The following is a 19,864-nucleotide window of genomic DNA, read 5'->3' on the forward strand; positions in this document are numbered from 1 at the left end:
AGAGAACAGTGACAAAAACTAAAGTCATTGTTCTTCACAAAAACCTAGGTCCAAACTTTTTCAGATTTCATGTGTTGAGAACATCTGATAAATAGTTTATTGCCTATTATTTGTATAGCGAGCCCACACTCGTTCTTTGTGTGCCTGAGAACATTTTGGAAGATCTTGGTGTGAGATCTCGAGGATTTAGCCATACGAAAAGATAGCAGCAAGGAAGGACCTGAGGTAATTTTTCTGTTCATGTCCTTGATTCAATATATATATATATATATATTTATGCATGTGAAGAAGTAGATCTAGAAATCTTATGGGATTAATCTAACAATTTGATTGTTGTTCCGTTGAGTATAATCTCTGATTTGATCAATAAAAACCAACAGTCACAAGGCTGATACACAACACTGTTACGTTTGACTCATCCATTCAGAGACTATAAACCAGCAAAACTACGCATTTCTTATACATTGTCACGACACAACATTAATCTCAAGCACCAAAAGACAGTACTCTCATGGCGCCTCCCTCAAAAGAATCAGTAAACACTCCACAAGTTGTTAATGATGAAAGAAAACAAGAAGAAGAGAACCTCGCATACGCAGCACGACTTGCGAACTCAACTGTGCTCTCCATGTCCTTGCAATCCACCATTGAGCTTGGAGTTTTCGATATCATAGCCAAAGCTGGCGAGGCAGCTAAGCAATTTGCAGCGGAGATCGTGGCACAGATGCCAACCAGCAACCCTGATGCGCCTAGAATGCTAGACTGCATCCTCAAAATGCTAGCTAGCCACTCTGCTTACATTTTCTCTGGAGATTGATGATCTAAGGGTCTATAGTCTTAAAAATGTATCTAAGTACTTTGTCACTGATGAAGATGGTGTTTCATTGGGTCCCTTGATGTCATTGGTACAAGATAAGGTCTTCTTGGATAGTTGGTCAGTCTTTATTTCTTCTTTTTATACTTACAAGTAAGAGCATGGATAATATTTTTACGGGTCTTCTTAGTAAGGTAGTATTATTTAATTAGTTCAAGTTTTAACTACACGATTAATCGTAGACTAATAAGTGAAAAGGGATGGATTTTTGTTAGCCAGGCCCAAATACCATTGGACAGCCAAGCGATCCAAGAAGAAGCTGGGAAATGGGTTGAGATGACAGCCCAGGAAGACATGGCCCAAGATGAAGTCTCTACCTCACACTCAGCTGAAGGAAGTCGGGTAGCAAAAGAAGTAACCAGGGAGGCTGAAGAAGATAAATAGGAACACAAGTCAGAGCGTGGAATCCGTAAGCGCGTGGAGCCAAAATGGATGAGGGACTATGTAGTCGCGGGAAGACGTTGAGAGAAGGGGAAGAACCAACTGATTTCTATTACTGCTTATTGGTTATTGTTCTTTCATTTTGCATTTTCGGTGCTTTGGGGTTATTTTCTTTTACTGGACATATATATACTCCTGCTGGTTTGTATTGAAATTTTTATGCAATTAGTGGAATTTGATTGTATTTTGGGAGTTTGGCACTGACTCAAAGAGTGTGTTTGATTACATTATGTAACAATTGGTGCTTTCATTTTTCTGTTGCAGAGACATGAAGAATGAGGAGATTGCCAAGCTCTTGAAGGCCATGGATATCAGTTTGAAGTAACACGCCGACTCTCAGCTGGATCGTTTCACGTCTCTGTTGGAGCAACATCGTCTCCGCACGGAGGAGCAGCTTTCTCAATTCTCCTCTACGCTAACTGCTCCACCTGCAGCACAGGTCGAGCCGGGCTCGGACTAGAGTCAAGCCATCGGGGGTTCTATGGGCGGGCCAGCCTCTCGGGAGGTCACTGCGATTCTGAAGACGCTTTGCGTGAAAGTGCTCCGTTTCTGCGGTTCTAAGTTTGCAAGTTGGATTTATCGGATCAACAAATTTTTCGATCTTCATCAAATCGAACCGGAAATGCACCTTGATGTGGTCGCTTTTCATTTGGAGGGAGAGCCCTCTACCTGGTTTCAGTGGATGGAATGTGGGGGTACGCTGACCAGCTGGGATGTTTTTCTTCGGGAGCTTGAGAAAAGATTTGGCTCCTCGTTATACGATGACCCTCTAGGTCGGATTGCTAAACTGCTACAGGTAGACACGATTGCTCAGTTCCGGGCGGAATTTGAGAATCTCATAACTCGGATTAGTGGGGTTTCCAACTCCATGTTTCTTAATTTTTTTTATCTAGGGATTGAAGCTATATATTAGGCGTGAACTACTCCTTGCTGCTCCGACCAACTTCGCCGATGTTATCGCTAAAGCTTAGATGTATGAGGATCGCCATATGGCCTTCACCAACCGATCCACTCTGGTTGGGCCTCGTTCAAGGGTGTATTCGGGGAACGAATCGCCTAGTGCTCTGCCATCCTTGTCACCTTCTGGTTCGTCTGCAAAGGTCTTCCATGCACCTAAGTTCCCTATTAAGCGACTCACTCTGGAAAAATTGAAAGACCGCCGTGACAAGGGGTTTTGTTTCACTTGCGGCGAGAAATTCAATTTCAACCACAAATGCAAGAATTGAATGATGGTGTTGTGCGGTATGGAGGATGAGCCGGATAGTGTCGAATTGCCATTGGAAATAAGCGACAGTGAGGCGGGGGAGGAGGTCAGTCTACATCCTCTAGCGAATTCTACTAATCCCAAAAATTTTCGGCTTATGGCCACTCATGGACTGAATCAGTTAGAGGTTCTCATCGACACGGGCAACAATATGAATTTCATCCAGGAGGATTTGGCTATCAAACTTAGTCTTCCTCGCGAGGACACCAAATGTTTCTGGGTTTATATGGGCAGCGGTCATTACCTTACTTGTTCTCAGTAGTGCCAACAGGTTCCATTAGAGTTACAAGGTCACCAATTCCTTGTCGATTTGTTCGTTTTACCGATTTTGGGATTGGATGTTGTTCTCGGCATGCAGTGGTTACAAACATTGGGTCCGTGTATTCATAACCATAAGGAATTAACTATGGAGTTTCAGTGGGCGGGACGAACCGTGCGTTTGGAAGGGAACACAAAGATGCACACTCGACAGGTATCATTTTCACAGCTGAGTTGCTTACTCGGTGATGATTCGGTTAGCTGTTTTTTCCAGCTATCGACGATCACTTCAGACTCTACTCTAATGGGAGCTGAGTTGGGTCAGCTTATGTTGCAAATTCCTCGAGCAGGACAGAACGTTCTCCGTGAGTTCGCCGCTGTGTTTTCTGAGCCGAGTCAACTGCCGCCTATTCGACCCATGGACCACCGCATTCATTTGGCACCAAGCTCAGCCCCAGTCAATGTCTGACCATACCGTTATCCTTATTTTCAAAAGGATGTCATGGAACAGTTGGTACAAGAGATGCTTGTGTGCGGGTTTATTCGCCATAGCACCAGCCCGTTCTCGTCGCCAGTGTTATTAGTCAAGAAAAAGGATGGCACATGGCGCTTTTGCATGGATTACCGCACTCTAAATGGAATCACCATCAAAGATCGATTCCCTATCCCCACCATTGACGAGTTGTTAGATGAATTAGGCGGGGCGACCATTTTTTCTAAGCTAGATTTGCGGGCTGGTTACCACCAGATCAGAATGGACCGACGGGACATCCATAAGACAACATTTCGAATGCACAATGATCACTACGAGTTTGTCGTCGTGTGATAAATGAGATTTAGACTCATTTATCTATGGGTTTTTTTAGGAAAAATATTAGGTGTTTGTTTTGTTTTGTTCTATTTTACGTTTGTTTTTGTATGTTTTTCAGGTGTCGAAGGACTAATGTGACTTAGGTGTGGAAACATGGTGGAAACATAGACAAAATGACAAAAGGTGGTGGAAAATGTGTTTCGGAGTACTTCCTGCGACCGCAGGAAGTGTGTCTTGCGGCTGCAACTTCAGAGGAGTTTTGCATTTCTAGAGCATTCCTGCGACCGCAGGATATGTCTGAAAAAGAGAAAAATGCAAATTTTTAATTAAGGGCGTTTTAGTCATTTCATGTTTAACAAAACACTAATTAGGTTTAAATGACGATAAATGAGAGGGAATGAGGCACTTTTTGATATCTGGACTGAGAGAGGAGGCTAAGGAGGCTTTGGATTGATCATCTAGAGTTCTTTTCTTTTCTTTTCTTTTTAATTTTAGTTTATGTTAATTTCATGTTTATGGATTTCTTAATGATAAACATGAACTAAATTTCTGTTTAGGATTTCTAATTGACTCTCTTGAAACTCTATTATGATTTAATGTATTTATCTATTTCTTCTCCATCTGAAATCTATTCACTTTGTGTTTATTGTTTATGTAATTGACTGATCACCTTTTACATATGATTTATGAATTTGAATCAAAATCTGAAAAGTGAGATTTGAATATGCTAAAATTGAATAGACATAGATTTCAATTTAGAACGAGAGTATCAAATTGGTTTATGTGATTTATGGTTGTATTCATTGCTTCCTATTGTTTGAATTGACCAGAGAAATATAGGGAATTCACATTAGGTCGAGTTTTCTATTTCTTCATTCGAATAGTTAACACTTTTGCATGCCTATCATTTCAGTGAGAAGAATTTCAGTAATAATTAAATTCAAGAATAATAGAGTGGATAGTAGAGAAGATTAGGATTCCTAATTATTTTACAGTGAATTTAATCTTGTGTTTTTGTTATTATTTGATTTCTGCAGTTGTTATTTATTTCTATTTTCTTGTTTTAAAAATTCACAAATCTAGGTTTCATTAGTCAAATAGAAACTAAAAATTAATTATTTGGTCATTGATAATTCAGTCTCCGTGGGAACGATATCGGTCTTACCGGAATAAACTACAAAAGCGATTACGTATACTTGCGTAGCTTAATTTTCGCAACAAGTATTTGGCGCCGTTGCCGAGGACTGAAAAATTATCAATATTAAAATAGTTAATTTTATTTCTAATTTGGTTGTTTTCTTTTACATAATTTCTAATTTGTTTGGCTGTGGTTGTTCTTTATCTCAAGTATTTTCCTTATATGCGCAGTAGAAGGGGAGTTGACAGTCCAATTCCAATTAATCTTGAGATTGAGAAAGAGTGCAAGCGAAACAGAAAAAACAAGAGGGCTGAAAGTTCCACTGTTGTTACAGCAGATATTAATAACAACAGCGTGGAAAACATGAGCGGGGAAGCACAAAAAAATCATAATCCTGCCCGTCCAGGAGCTCTACGGGACTATGTACTCCCTATTGTCACAGGAGTACACTCATGCATCCGTCCTCCAGCAGTAGAGGCAAATAATTTTGAGATCAAACCTGCTATATTGCAGATGGTCCAAACTGCGGTTCAATTTAGTGGCCTCCCCACTGAAGACCCCAATATGCACATAGCAAATTTCCTGGAGTTGTGTGCTACTTTCAAGATGAATGGGGTGAGTGATGATGCCATTAGATTGCGTTTGTTCCCATTCTCACTACGGGAGCGAGCGAAAAGTTGGCTAAATTCACTTGAGGCCAATACTATCACCACTTAGGATGCTTTAGCTTAGAAGTTTTTAGCGAAGTTCTTTCCACCTGCTAAGGCTGCTAAATTGAGAGAGGAGATCAATAACTTTTCTCAATTTGAGGGAGAATGCTTGTATGATGCTTGGGAGAGGTTCAAGGACTTAATCAGAAAATGTCCCCACCACGGTATTGAGAAATGGATGTTGGTCCACAACTTTTACAATGGTTTGTGCGGTACCACTCGCACAATCATTGATGCAGCAGCGGGAGGAGCGTTTATGAGTAAAATTGCTAATGAAGCTTATGAACTCTTAGAGGAAATGGCCACTAATAATTACCAATGGCCAAGTGAACGAGCGGGCAGTAATAAAAAGGTTGCAGGGGTTCACGAATTAGATGCAATCACAGCCTTAACTGCTCAAGTTGCGTCTCTAACTAAGCAATTGCAACAAAATACCATGTCTGCCCAGGTTGTGCAAGCCCAAGTAATGTGTGAATTGTGTGGGGGGTCTCATTCTTTTGACCAGTGCCAAGCTGTTTTAGATCCTAACAATGTTCCATTAGATCAAGCTCAAGTTCAGGCAGTGGGTAGTTTTCAGAGGCCCTACAACAATCCTTACTCTAACTCATATAATCTGGGGTGGAGAAACCATCCTAACTTTTCCTGGAGAAATAATCAAGGCCAACAACAACAACCGTTTCAACCACCGTATCAGCGGCCTGTGACTCAAGCTCCACCACAAGAATCAACCTCTCAACAACCTAAGCCGCCAGCTTCTACAGAACAACCTAGTGAATTACAGGTTGCCCTATTGACTCTCACCAACACTCAAACTCAGTTTATGACTGAGACTAGATCCTCCATCAGAAATTTGGAGATGCGAGTGGGGCAGTTAGCTAATATGTTGAATACTAGGCCTCAAGGGAATTTTCCTAACAATACTGTGGTAAATCCTAAGGAGCAATGCCAAGCTATCACTCTGAGGAGCAGGAAAGAAATTGAGGGTCCTTCTCAAAAAGGGACTCAAGAAAAAAAGGCTGTAGAAGAGGAGAGTAATGAAAAAGTTGAGCCCCAAGTGGAGGAAAAGGTTACTGAAGGCCTTGCAACCAAGGAAAAGATTCAACCGGTAGTTGTTAATTCTAATGTCAAAATCCCATATCCACAACGACTCTGGAAGAATTCCCTTGACAAACAATTCTCAAAGTTTCTTGAGGTGTTTAAAAAGCTTCACATTAACATCCCATTTGCTGAGGCTTTGGAACTAATGTCGAGTTATGTAAAATTCATGAAAGAGATTTTATTGAAGAAGCGAAGGTTGGAAGACTTTGAGACGGTGGCACTTACTGAGGAGTGCAGTGCAATTCTACAAAGGAAGCTCTCACAAAAGCTTCAAGATCCGGGGAGTTTTACTATCCCTTGTACTATAGGGAAATTTGAATGCAAACATGCTCTTTGTGATCTAGGAGGAAGTATCAATCTCATGCCTCTATCTGTTTTTCGGAAGCTTGGTCTTGGTGAGGCAAAGCCTACTACTGTTACTCTACAACTCGCGGATCAATCAATCAAGCACCCAAGGGGAGTTATTAAAGATGTGTTAGTCAAGGTTGACAAGTTTATTATTCTAGCGGATTTCATTGTTCTAGATATGGAGGAGGATACAACAGTTCCCATTATTCTTGGGAGACCATTCTTGGCTACTGGGCAAGCCCTTATTGATGTGCAAAAGAGTGAGTTGAGGTTGAGAGTTCAAGGGGAAGAAGTGGTCTTTAATGTATTTAAGGCCATGTCTTATCCAAGAGCAAGTGATAGTTGCTTTAATGTTGATGTGATTGATGAGGTGGTTTCGAAAAAGAGGATTACTAATGATCCTCTTGAATTGGCTTTGGCGTTGGGTGTTGATAATGAAGAGGAGGATTTGGAGACTCATGAGTATGTGAAATGGATCAATTCTTATGGTCCATATTACAAGAAGAAATTTGAAGAATTGGGGCAGGTTCCTGAGCGCCCCATACCATCTATTGAAAAGCCTCCAATCCTTGAGTTGAAGTCTTTACTGAAGCATCTTTGTTATGTGTACTTGGGGGAGAAAGAAACGCTGCCGGTTATTATATCTTCATTGCTGTCAAAAGGTGAAGTAGAAAAACTTTTGAGGGTTTTGAGGGCTCATAAACGTGCTATATTGGGTGGACTTTAGCTGATATTCGAGGAATTAGCCCTTCAATAATTATGCACATAATTCTTATGGAAGAAGATAGCAAACCTTCCATTGAAGCTCAAAGAAGGCTAAATCCCTCTATGAAGGATGTTGTTCAGAAGCAAATACTTAACTGGTTGGGTGTGGGGGTAGTCTATCCTATTTCTGACAGTGCTTGGGTGAGCCCTGTTCAAGTGGTGCCTAAAAAAAAAGAGGAATAACTGTGGTAAAAAATGAGAACAATGAACTCATCCCTACGCGTACTGTGACGGGATGGAGGATTTGTATTGATTACCGCAAGTTGAATAAGGCAACGTGGAAGGACCATTTCCCGCTGCCATTTGTAGATCAGATGCTTGATAGGCTTGTAGGCCACAGTTATTATTGTTTCCTAGACGGGTATTCAGGTTACCACCAAATTTCCATTGCTCCGGAGGATCAAGAGAAGACAACATTCACCTGCCCATATGGTACATTTGCTTTCCGAAGGATGCCTTTTGGTCTCTGTAATGCACCCGCCACTTTTCAAAGGTGCATGATGGCTATTTTCTCCGACATGGTTGAAAAAAGTATCGAAATTTTTATGGATGACTTCTCGGTGTTCAGGTCTGATTTTGATGAATGCTTGGATCACCTAGAAGCAGTTCTTAAACGTTGTGAAGAATCAAATTTGGTACTTAATTGGGAGAAGTGCCACTTTATGGTGAGAGAAGGGATTGTCTTGGGACACAAAATTTCTAGTAAAGGCATTGAAGTGGATTGGGCTAAGATTTCTACTATAGAGAATTTACCACCTCCAATTTTAGTTAAAGGAGTGAGGAGTTTCTTGGGCCATGCGGGGTTTTATCGGAGATTCATCAAAGATTTTTCCAAGGTCTCGAAGCCATTGTCCACCTTGCTAATGAATGGGGTCCCTTTTGATTTTAATGAAGAATGTTTGACTGCCTTCAAGACTCTAAAGGAGAAGCTCAATTCAGCGTCTATAATGTGTGCGCCTAATTGGGACCTTCCATTTGAGCTTATGTGCGATGCTAGTGATTATGCAATTGGAGCGGTTCTTGGGCAGCGAGTGGACAAGGTATTTTGAACCATATACTATGTTAGTCGAACTTTAAACGATGCTCAACTTAATTATGCAACACCAGAAAAAGAACTCCTAGCTATAGTTTATGCTTTCGATAAGTTCTGTTCGTATTTAATTGGTAATAAGGTGATTGTGTACACGGACCACTCCGCTATTAAATATCTAATGACAAAGAAAGATGCTAAGCCCTGTCTCATTCGGTGGGTTTTGTTACTCCAAGAATTCGATATGGAAATCCATGATAAAAAGGCTACCAAGAATTTTGTGGCGGATCATTTGTCTAGGCTGGAAGTTGAGGAAGATCAAATTACCAAGAAAGTGCAAATCAATGATTATTTTCTAGATGAGCAATTGTTTGGGGTGAGTGACAACACCAAAGCACCATGGTATGCAGATTATGTCAATTTCCTAGTGGCAAAGGTTGTGCCTCCTGAGATTTCTAGAGCACAGTTGAAAAAATTCTATTCAGAAATCAAACATTATTATTGGGAGGAGCCCATGCTCTATAAACATTGTGCTGATCAAATAATTCGTCGTTGTGTACCGGAAGACGAAATGATCTCTATTCTCACCCACTGTCACACTCTTCATTGTGGGGGTCATTTTGGTGCTACCAGGACAGCAGCAAAGGTATTGCAATGTGGTTTCTTTTGGCCTACTTTATTTAAAGATGCAAATACTTTTGTTAAGTCTTGTGATAGATGTCAACGCACCGGTAACATATCACGAAGAGATGAGATGCCGCTGAATGCTATTCTTGAAGTTGAGTTGTTCGATGTGTGGGGGGATAGATTTCATGGGTCCATTTCCATCCTCAACAATAACAAGTATATACTACTCGCTGTGGACTATGTGTCTAAATGGGTGGAAGCAGCGGTGACTCCTACGAATGATGGTAAAGTAGTTCTAAATTTTCTGCACAAGAATATTTTTACTCGGTTTGGAACTCCTCGAGCTATCTTAAGCGATGAAGGGAGTCATTTTTGTAATAAATGGTTTGTGCTTTGTTTGCTCGGTATGGAGTACGACATAGAACTGCTTTGCCTTATCATCCACAGTCTAATGGGCAAGCGGAAATTTCTAATAGGGAGATCAAAAGCATTCTTGAAAAAACAGTTAATAGCTCGAGGAAGGATTGGTCTAAAAAGCTTGATGATGCTTTATGGGCTTATAGAACGGCCTTTAAGATTCCCATTGGCATGCCTCCTTATCGGTTGGTTTTTGGTAAGGCTTGCCATTTACCGGTGGAATTATAACATCGAGCATACTGGGTAATGCGAAGGTTGAATATGGATTGGAATGCAGCTGGGAAAAATAGGCTAATGCAATTGAATGAACTTGAAGAGTTTAGGGATGAAGCCTATGAGAATGCTAAGATTTACAAGGAACGCACCAAGAGATGGCACGATAAGAACTTGTCTCGAAAAGAATTTCAACCCGGTCAGCAGGTATTATTGTTCACTTCACGGAAGAAACTTTTTCCAGGAAAATTGAAATCAAGATGGTCGGGTCCGTACACAGTAGTAACATTGTTTCCTTATGGATCGTTGGAGTTAAAAAATCGAAATAATGAAACATCCAAGGTGAACGGTCAACGTGTGAAGCCATATTTGGGTGGTCCTATTGATCAAGCCAAGTCAATTATTTTGTTGAAGCCTTTCTGAAGAGGAGGTCAGCGTCCGGCTAAATGACGTTAACGACAGCGCCATTGGGAGGCATCCCAAGTTCATTTAAGTTTTTTTTTAGTTTTTAAGAAATTTTTGTTGAGACAATTTTTATTTTATTTATTAGTTTTTGGTTTATTTTATTTTATTGTAAATATTATGGTTTTGTCATCGTGAAATACGTGAAAAAAAAAAGAAGAAAAAAGAGAGAAGAAAAAAATAAAGAAAAAAAGAAGAGAAAAAAAAAATGATGAAAGTGTGGTTTATAGAGCAATCAATCACCTTTTGCGGCCGCAGGATCAGAGATCTGGGCAAAAGTAGAGCAATCCTGCGATCGCAGGAAGAGTGTTCTGCGGCCGCAGGTCCAGAAGCATATGTGAATTGGGGACATTCCTGCGACCGTAGGAATGGGGTTCTACGGCCACAGGATCCCGTATTCTTCAAATAAAAAAATAATAATAATAAATAAATAAATACATAATAATAATAATAATAATATATTTTCATCAGATTTCTTCTCCTTCACTTTCTCATTCTCCTCTTCTTTTCATTCCAAAAAAAAAAAAATTATGATTCTCTCCTTCTTTCATTTCTTTCAATTTTTTTTCAACAGGCCATATTCATCCAAGGTTTTGTAAGTATCACTCTCTTCTACTCATTTTCACTCTCTCCATTATCATCTACCATTGTAAGTCCCATTCCTCTTTCTCCTTTTAATTTCTACATTGTGTTCTTAAGAAAAAATGTCATGCTAATCTCTTGAATCTGAAATTCTGTGTAGTGTTTGATAAATATATGGTATTTCTGGATTTTTAAGATATTATTGAAATAATTTTGCATGTGGGTGGATTTGCATGTGTATTGAGATTCTTTGATTTTGTAATTGGGAAATTTTGACCTAATTTTGGGTCCGAATTTTTCTTTGTGATTTTGTGAAATTGAATTGACATTGGTGAAATTGAGAACTATAGTTGCTTATTTTTATGTTCAATTTCATTGGGTCTTCAATTTATTTGGAGAATTTTGTCATTTTCTTATTATAAGGTGTAAATTTGGGGCTTTTGAAATTTGAAGGAATTGTTCATTGTTTGTGCTTGTTTAGAGTGGGGAATTTTATAAATTGAACATTGATATCACTTTTGCAATTGGTGCCCTTGAATAAATTGTTGGTGGAGTGTGCATTCTTTTGAGTAGTTTTGGTTTTTAAGTCATAATGTCCACCAGTAGAAAATGCACTAACACAGGAAAAGCTAAAAAACGTCAACCACCTCCCCCGCCCATAGAGAACGAGGACGACCTAAATTTTGAGGATGTGCCTAGGTTTGTCAACCCAACAGCCAATTCTAGGTACGTTCAAGATAAGGAGCGTAGCCTCATTCGAGAGAGAGGGTTTTCTACCAATTGGAAAGATGAGTTTATTGTCCCTGAAGAGTATACATCAGTGATTAGAGCCCATAAGTGGGAGGTTTTCTGTGCTCCTCCAATTACTGCTATTATCCCTGTAGTTAGAGAATTTTATGCTAATGCTTTTCATCATGACTATACCTGGGAAGCAACTGTTAGGGGCAAAACTGTGAAATTTCACAGACGTGATATCAATAAAATTTTCAAATTGCCTACCTTCGAAAATGATGAATATAGGGACTTACAGGACCAACTTTGTGAGGAGAGTACTTGGGACAATATCTTGTGTTATCCAATAAATTAGCATTTGTGACGTGGCAAATAATCTCTTGACACGTGGCTGACACCTGGAGCGTCTGCTAGAGTATCGACCAGGAGACACGCCAGAAGCAGGACAGACCTGTTTTTACCACGACCAGACTGGTCGGTGGTTCCGCTGGCAAAGCAACATTTATGGAAAGATCTTATGTATCCCGAATTTATTTCATGCAATCTTCTGAATATCCCATAATTCAGGGGATAATATCTGTAACAATATTGGGCAACCCTCCATGAGCCTATAAAAAGCAGGAGATGGCTCATGGGAAGGGACCTTTTTTGGAGCCCGGAAATCATAGAAATATAGAAATTATCTGTGAAAACTAGTATTGTTTATGAGGAGTGTTGAAACTCATTGAGCCCAAGCTCTCTGATCACACTTTTGTTCCCATATCAATATCATTCTAAGTGGACGTAGGTCGTTACCAGATTCTGGGGCCGAACCACTATAAATTACTGTGTTTTCTTTACTTTTGTCATTACGTTATTATCTATACATATTCGTCTATATCATTCATATTTTGACTCCGTGTCAGTTGGCTAAATCGAGGGTCAACATTCTGGTGCTTTCATTGAGAGGGCGACTCATCATTGTTGATAAAACTAATGGCGAAAGCAGGGAAGAAAGCTGCTCAGACCGCCGCCGCTACACCGTCGAATCCGCCACCTCCTCCTCCCCCTGCAAGCATGGCGGAAGATGAACCGCAACTAGATTTTGAAGAGGAGGAAATGGACGATGCGACTTTGAGGAACACCTTGGGCACGTTGCAGGAAGAGCTGGCTAGTCTGAGAGCCAATCAAGAGACTGCCGCAGAAGCTATGGCAAGGCAGCAGCAGGAACTTGATCGTCAGAGGGCGGAGTTAAGCGAGAGACAAGCGGAGGTGGATCGCCGCCAGACTGAGGCCATGGCAGCCCTTGAAGCGGCCTTGCTGTTGGCCAGAAATCAGGCCGCGCCTGCCTCGCAGCCTAATCAACCTGAAACTGGGCCACCCCAGGGAGGTCCCAATCCTAGCCCACCGGTCCATCCTTCAAGTCCGCAAAGGCCTGAACAGCCCCAGATGCCCCATGACGACGTCCCACTGGACCCCGAAGCAGATCCACCATCCCATGCTGCTCGAGGTAATCCCCCGCAGCAAAGGCAGAATAGGGCCGAGCGACAGCCTCGTAGTCCTAGACGCCGCGAGAATGATGGGCCACACCAAGCGAACAGGGGTCACTACCCTCCTGGTAACAGGAGAGACTCGGAGTTAGGCTCTGCGGTCCGTGGATCCCAACAGCATGATAATGCACGGGGACATCGCGACCAGCGCAGGCCACCCCCTAACGCTCGGGGTGTTTCTGCTAGAGACGGGAATAGAGGGAACAACCAGTCTTACCATAGCCAGTCAAAGTTCAAAGATGGCCACGGCTACAATGAGGCTGACTCAGGCAAGAACAATGCTGATGGGAGGAACGGAAATAAAGGTAAGAGCAGGAGCCAAATACCTCAAGATGATCAGCCAAATAGACAAGATGCTGGGGGGCAACTCCGGCAAAATAATGTCTTCAACCGGCTCGGAGGTAGCGAGCAACGGAGGAGAGAGGAAGATCTGAGAGACATACTCAATGATCGTCGAGAGAAGCATGGTGAGAACATCCCCCCAGCAGCAGAGACCGTAGCTATTCCTACTGCCTTGCAAGCCCAGATAGACGCACTAAATCAGGCTGTGCAACAATTGGTCGGAGGAAGAACCTCTTATATTGACCACGATAGAAGAAAAGGCACTCCATTTATCCAAAGAATAGCCAACGCAGAGACTCCCAGCAAGTTCAAGATGCCCACGCTCCCGAACTTTGATGGATACGGAGATCCCGTCTCGCATGTGAATAAGTTTGAAATCCAGATGGACATTCAGAAGGTGTCCGAAGACGCTCGGTGCAGGATCTTTCCTGCAACACTTTCTGAAGCCGCGCAGGAATGGTTCTTTAAGTTCCCACCTGCAAGCATAGTTTCCTGGGAAATGTTCGTAAGGGAGTTCTACGGACAGTTCTACGCAGGTCGTGTCCACCCGACCGAAGCAAACCAACTGGTTGAGATCCGCCAGCAAGATGGAGAATCACTAAAAGATTACATCCAGCGCTTTATGCGAGCGGCAGCCGGAGCAAAGACAGTCGGGGACGAAGGAAAAATGATGGCTATAACCGCGGGAGTGAGGCGCCGTTCGCCCCTATGGAAAAGTCTTCGTAAGGATGGGGTCAGAACCACCCAGGAATTCTTAGACCGAGCTGATCGATATATCAAACTCGAAGAAGCCATTGCCGATGATGGAAAATCCTCGAACAAGGGCAAGAAGGCTGCCGAACCCGCCAAAGCCGCCAATGGCACCAAACCAAATGGCAACGGCAAGGGCAACGGAAACGGCAACGGTAATGGCAAGAATGGTGGGAAACGGCAACACAATGAGCCTTCCACCTCCGACAATAAACGAGCCAAGGGTAATCATTATGAACCTAGGTTCACTAACTACACTGCCCTCGTTGAGTCTCGAGGAGAGGTTTACCAGGCCACAAGCTCTAGTGTGCCCTACAAGAAGCCTGGGCCCATTCGAAAAGACATTTCGAAAAGAGACACTACCAAATTCTGTCGTTACCATAACGACTATGGACATGACACTAATGAATGCAACCAGCTAAAAGATGAAATCGAGTTCCTCATTAGACAAGGACACTTGAGAAGATACGTACGGGCCTCGGGAACTTCCCAACGAGAAGCTCCAGGTGGCAACGAGCAGACGTCCACACGCCAACGCTCGCCACCATTACAGCCTGCCCCCGTAGCCGGAACACTTTTAACCATCTGTGGAGGCCCACACCTCGCTGGAAATAGCGGAAAGGCTAGAGAACGATATGCTCGAACTCTGCGCCACGACCAGGACATCGAGATGATGACTGTGGAGGACCGAGCGCCGAAAAAGGCCCGCTCAGAGGAGTGCGGGATAACCTTCTCTGAGGGCGATGTCCAACACGTCCGGTTCCCACATTCCGATCCGCTGGTCGTGGATATCCAAATGGCCAATATGATGGTAAAAAGAGTACTGGTCGATACAGGGAGTTCAGTGAATATCCTGTATAAATCAACGCTGGAACGCATGAAGCTGTCCGTGAAGGACTTGGAGCCCTGCAATCAAACCATATACGGCTTCTCTGGAGAAGGACTCGCACCAGCCGGAATGATCAAACTCCCAGTAACAACGGGTACAGCGCCTGCCTCAAGGACATTACTCGCCACTTTTGTAGTGGTCGATTGTCCTTCAGCGTATAACGCCGTTATTGGAAGACCCATACTGGTTGAACTAAGGGCAATCATCTCCATGTGGCATCTAGCCATGAAATTCCCAACGGACGCAGGAGTAGGATGCGTTTTGGGAAACCAAAGGGAGGCCAGGGAGTGCTATAACGCCTCGATCACAAAGGCAAAAAGTGGAGCATCAAGGAGCGCTACTCCAGAACGATTACAGATGACGGAAGACAGACAAACCCAATCAGGTGGAAAAGTCACCAAATAGGGTGTTGCCCAAAGTGAGGATATAGATTTGGATCCTCGCTTTGGGGATTGTGAAGAAAATGTTGGACCCGTCGAGGACCTGGAGGAGGTCCATCTCGATGAAAAAGACCCGACTCGAATCGTAAGGATTGGGAAGAATTTAGAACCTACCGCGAAACAGGCGCTGGTGGAATTCTTGCAAGAGAACCAGGGAGTTTTCGCCTGGTCACATAAAGACATGGTCGGAATAGACCCTGCGGTGATCAGCCATGTCCTGAACATAAACAAAGTCTTTCCACCGGTGCAACAAAAAAGAAGGCTGCTCGATAAAGACAGATCAAGAGCCTTGAAAGAAGAAGTCGAAAGACTTAAAGAAAATGGGTTCATCAGGGTGGCGTTTTATCCATCATGGGTCTCCAATCCGGTGTTGGTCCCCAAGCCTAACGGAAAATGGCGGACCTGTGTGGATTTTACAAACCTCAATAAGGCCTGCCCAAAAGACTGCTTCCCACTCCCGAGGATCGACCAGCTAGTCGATGCAACCGCTGGGCATGAGACCCTTTCGTTCATGGATGCGTATTCAGGCTACAATCAGATCAGCATGCATCCCCCTGATGAGGATCATACCAGCTTTCGGACCGATACGGGCTTATATTGTTACAAAGTAATGCCCTTTGGACTGAAAAACGCAGGTGCAACTTACCAACGATTGGTCAACCACATGTTCAAGGAGCTGATCGGAGTAAGCATGGAAGTATATGTGGATGACATGCTGGTAAAGTCCAAGAAGGCTGAAGGACATGTGAAGGATTTGCAAAGGTGCTTTGATGTGTTAAACAAGTACCATATGAAGTTGAATCCCCTCAAATGTTCCTTTGGAGTCGGGTCAGGAAAGTTTTTGTGATTTATAGTGAATTCAAGGGGAATCGAGGCCAACCCCGACAAGATAAAAGCCCTGATCGATATGAAGTCGCCAGAAAAGATTAAGGATGTCCAAAGCCTGACCGGAAGGATAGCTGCCCTTAGTAGATTCATCTCAAAATCAACTGACAAGTGCGTTCCATTCTTCAATCTACTTAGGGGAAATAAAAAGTTTGAATGGACGGAAGACTGCGAGCAAGCATTCCAGACAATAAAGGCTCATATGTCGCAACCTCCTATCCTATCAAAACCAATGGAAGGAGAGACTTTGTATATTTATCTGGCGATTACCGAAGTTGCCGCTAGTGCGGTACTGATACGGGAAGAAGAAGGCGTGCAGAAAGCTGTTTACTACGTCAGCAAAAGGCTGATCGGTGCAGAATTAAAATACCCACCGATCGAAAGATTAGCGTATTGCCTAATTCTAGCTTCCCGAAAGTTGCGACCGTACTTCCAAGCCCATCCTATCACGGTTTTGACCGACCAGCCCCTTCGGCAGGTCCTCCAAAAACCTGAGGCGGCTGGACGACTGTTAAAATGGGCGGTCGAATTGGGACAGTTCGACGTGACTTATTCACCGCGAGCAGCAATAAAAGGGCAAGCCTTAGCCGATTTTATTGCGGAGTTCACCGAACTCCCCAGCAACGAGTTGTGCGAGAAACCTGAGGCGCCCATGCCTCAAGACAAGACTCCTTCGTGGAAACTATTCACAGATGGATCATCTAATGAATCTCACGCTGGAGCGGGAGTGATATTGATAACGCCCGAAGGGCATCGATTTCACTGCGCAATCAGGTTTGATTTCGCAGCGTCAAACAATGAAGCGGAATACGAAGCACTCCTCGCTGGACTGAAAATGGCCAGGGAGATGAACATAAAAGCGCTCGATATTTTCAGCGACTCTCAGCTGGTCGTGAATCAAGTCCTGGGAGAATATCAAGCGCGAGGGTTAAAAATGATGGCATACCTTAATAAAACAAAAGATTTGCTAGCACAGTTTACAAAATACACCCTCCAGCAAATTCCGCGAGACCAAAATTCGAATGCAGACGCCTTGGCCAAACTTGCAAGTGCCAAAGATGCTGACACCTTGAACATAGTCCCAGTAGAGAGATTAAATGAACCAAGCATTGATGCAGCCGAAGCCAGCATGGAAATTCGAGTAGAAGATACATGGATGGCACCTTACCTGGAGTATCTGACAAATGGGACATTGCCAGTAGATAGAAACAAAGCCAGAACTCTGCAAAGACAAGCTGCTAGGTACATACTGCTCGACGGTGTTATGTACCGAAGAGGATATTCAATGCCACTGCTCAGGTGCATTACATCAGAAAAAGCTAAGGAACTCATGAAAGAGGTGCATGAAGGCTTCTGCGGAGATCACGCTGGGGGGCAGAGTTTGGTGAAAAAAATTCTTCGACAGGGCTATTTTTGGGCAACGATGAACGAGGATTCAATGGAGTACGTACGAAGGTGTGATAAATGCCAGAGGTTCTCCAAAATCCCACGAGCAGCTCCAAACGAGCTAAAGCAGATGCAAAGCCCGTGGCCTTTCGCAATATGGGGAATAGATTTAATTGGATCACTACCGACAGGAAAAGGAGGAGTAAAGTACGCAGTTGTGGCAGTCGATTACTTTACAAAATGGGTCGAAGCTGAACCACTCGCAACCATAACGACCAAGAAAGTTCTCGACTTTGTCATCAAGAACATTGTGTGCCGCTATGGTTTGCCCAGAAAGATAGTTTCAGACAACGGAACCCAATTTGACAGCGACCTGTTCATCGATTTCTGCGAAAGGCATGGGGTAATCAAGAGCTTTTCTTCAGTCGCACACCCCCAAGCGAATGGGCAAGTCGAAGCTGTAAACAAAACCCTCAAGGACACCCTGAAGAAAAGACTTGAAGAAGCGAAAGGAGCATGGCCAGAACAACTACCGGAAGTCCTCTGGTCATATAGAACATCTCATCGAACAGCCACAGGGCGTATCCCATTTTCCTTAGCCTATGGGTATGAGGCCATGATACCCGTCGAGATAGATCCCCCCTCACATCGGCGTTTAACGTATGATCAAGAGAAAAACAGCCAGCTAATACTGGAGTCCTTAGACTCAATTGATGAGATACGAGAAAAGTCTCAACTCCGAGTTGCTGCTTATCAACAAAAAGTCGCCCGGTACTTTAACTCCAAAGTTAAAGAAAGAAGATTCAACGTCGGAGACTTGGTGTTACGACGAGTCTTCTTGAATACCCGCGACCCCACTGCTGGCGTGCTCGGACCTAACTGGGAAGGACCTTACCAGATTGAAGAAGTCCTTCACCCAGGCACCTACAAACTTGCACGCTTAAACGGAGATCTCGTTCCACGTTACTGGAATGGAGAACACCTGCGCAAGTATTATCAATAAACAGCCCTTCTTAAAGGACTGGCTTGTTCAAATTTTCCCATTAATTTTTACAAGTTTTGCAAAGAGGGTTAGCCACGGTGTATGGCTAACTGCTCGTATATGTAAGATTCTGTTTCAGAATCATTCGTAAAGACATGATTAGTCCATTTTTAATACGAAATTATAAAGGACTGTGCTCAGCCAGTCGTTCTTGCCAAACTTTGTGAATTTACATTTACAAGTATTTGTTCATTACGTGTGTTGTTTTGCTGTATTACAAGTATCATTTTTCCGCGCTAACAGTAATGTTCGGACAGGCCATGGTCAAGGCAAGTGACCAAGGACCTAAGAGCTCCTCGATCACTTGGGGGGCATATAAGGCACATCGATAGCAAAGCATACTCTCAAGGTATGTAAACACATGAACAAAATGAGTGAAAGCATGCTTCAAGTACTTAAAGTATTTTTTCAAAATATATGATGCCAAAAGTACTATGCTAAGTTCGGTCATACGGACAAACGTTATAATAAGTAAAAATATTATAACACCAAGAGTCAAGCTTTTACACCGCAAGCATTGCTGCTTGGATGTAATTGTTCAAACAAAAAGAATTACTGCCCGTGCAGCAAAGTTTAAAAAGAAATTATTGTCTTTACATTGCGACCCGTGGGTCGCGTGTTTAAAAAGAAAGAAGAACAGCTAAATAAATTAAGAGGCATGGGGGACAGGAGGATCCTGGGCAACAACCTGGTCAGTCTCTTCCTCGATGGTTTCTTCGTCCAAACCAACGATGCTTGGGGTTGCAGGAGTCGTAGCTCTCGCCTCCTCTTCAGCCAGTTGAGCAGCGCACCGAGCCAACTCCGCAACTCTGACCTCCTCTGAAAGGTAGC

General features: G+C 43.1%; 1 non-coding gene and 1 pseudogene across 1 annotated transcript; one reads left to right on the plus strand and one right to left on the minus strand.

Annotated features, from left to right (window-relative positions):
• Positions 1-511: 511 nt before the first annotated feature.
• Positions 512-19,864, plus strand: part of LOC133793819 (cathecol O-methyltransferase 1-like) — a 35,338-nt pseudogene continuing 15,985 nt past the window's right edge.
• Positions 5,558-5,664, minus strand: LOC133798816 (small nucleolar RNA R71). Its single transcript, XR_009876034.1, has one exon. It is a non-coding gene; the product is annotated as a small nucleolar RNA R71 (small nucleolar RNA).

This window comes from Humulus lupulus, chromosome 8, assembly GCF_963169125.1.
Source record: "Humulus lupulus chromosome 8, drHumLupu1.1, whole genome shotgun sequence".
Lineage (NCBI taxonomy): Eukaryota > Viridiplantae > Streptophyta > Magnoliopsida > Rosales > Cannabaceae > Humulus > Humulus lupulus.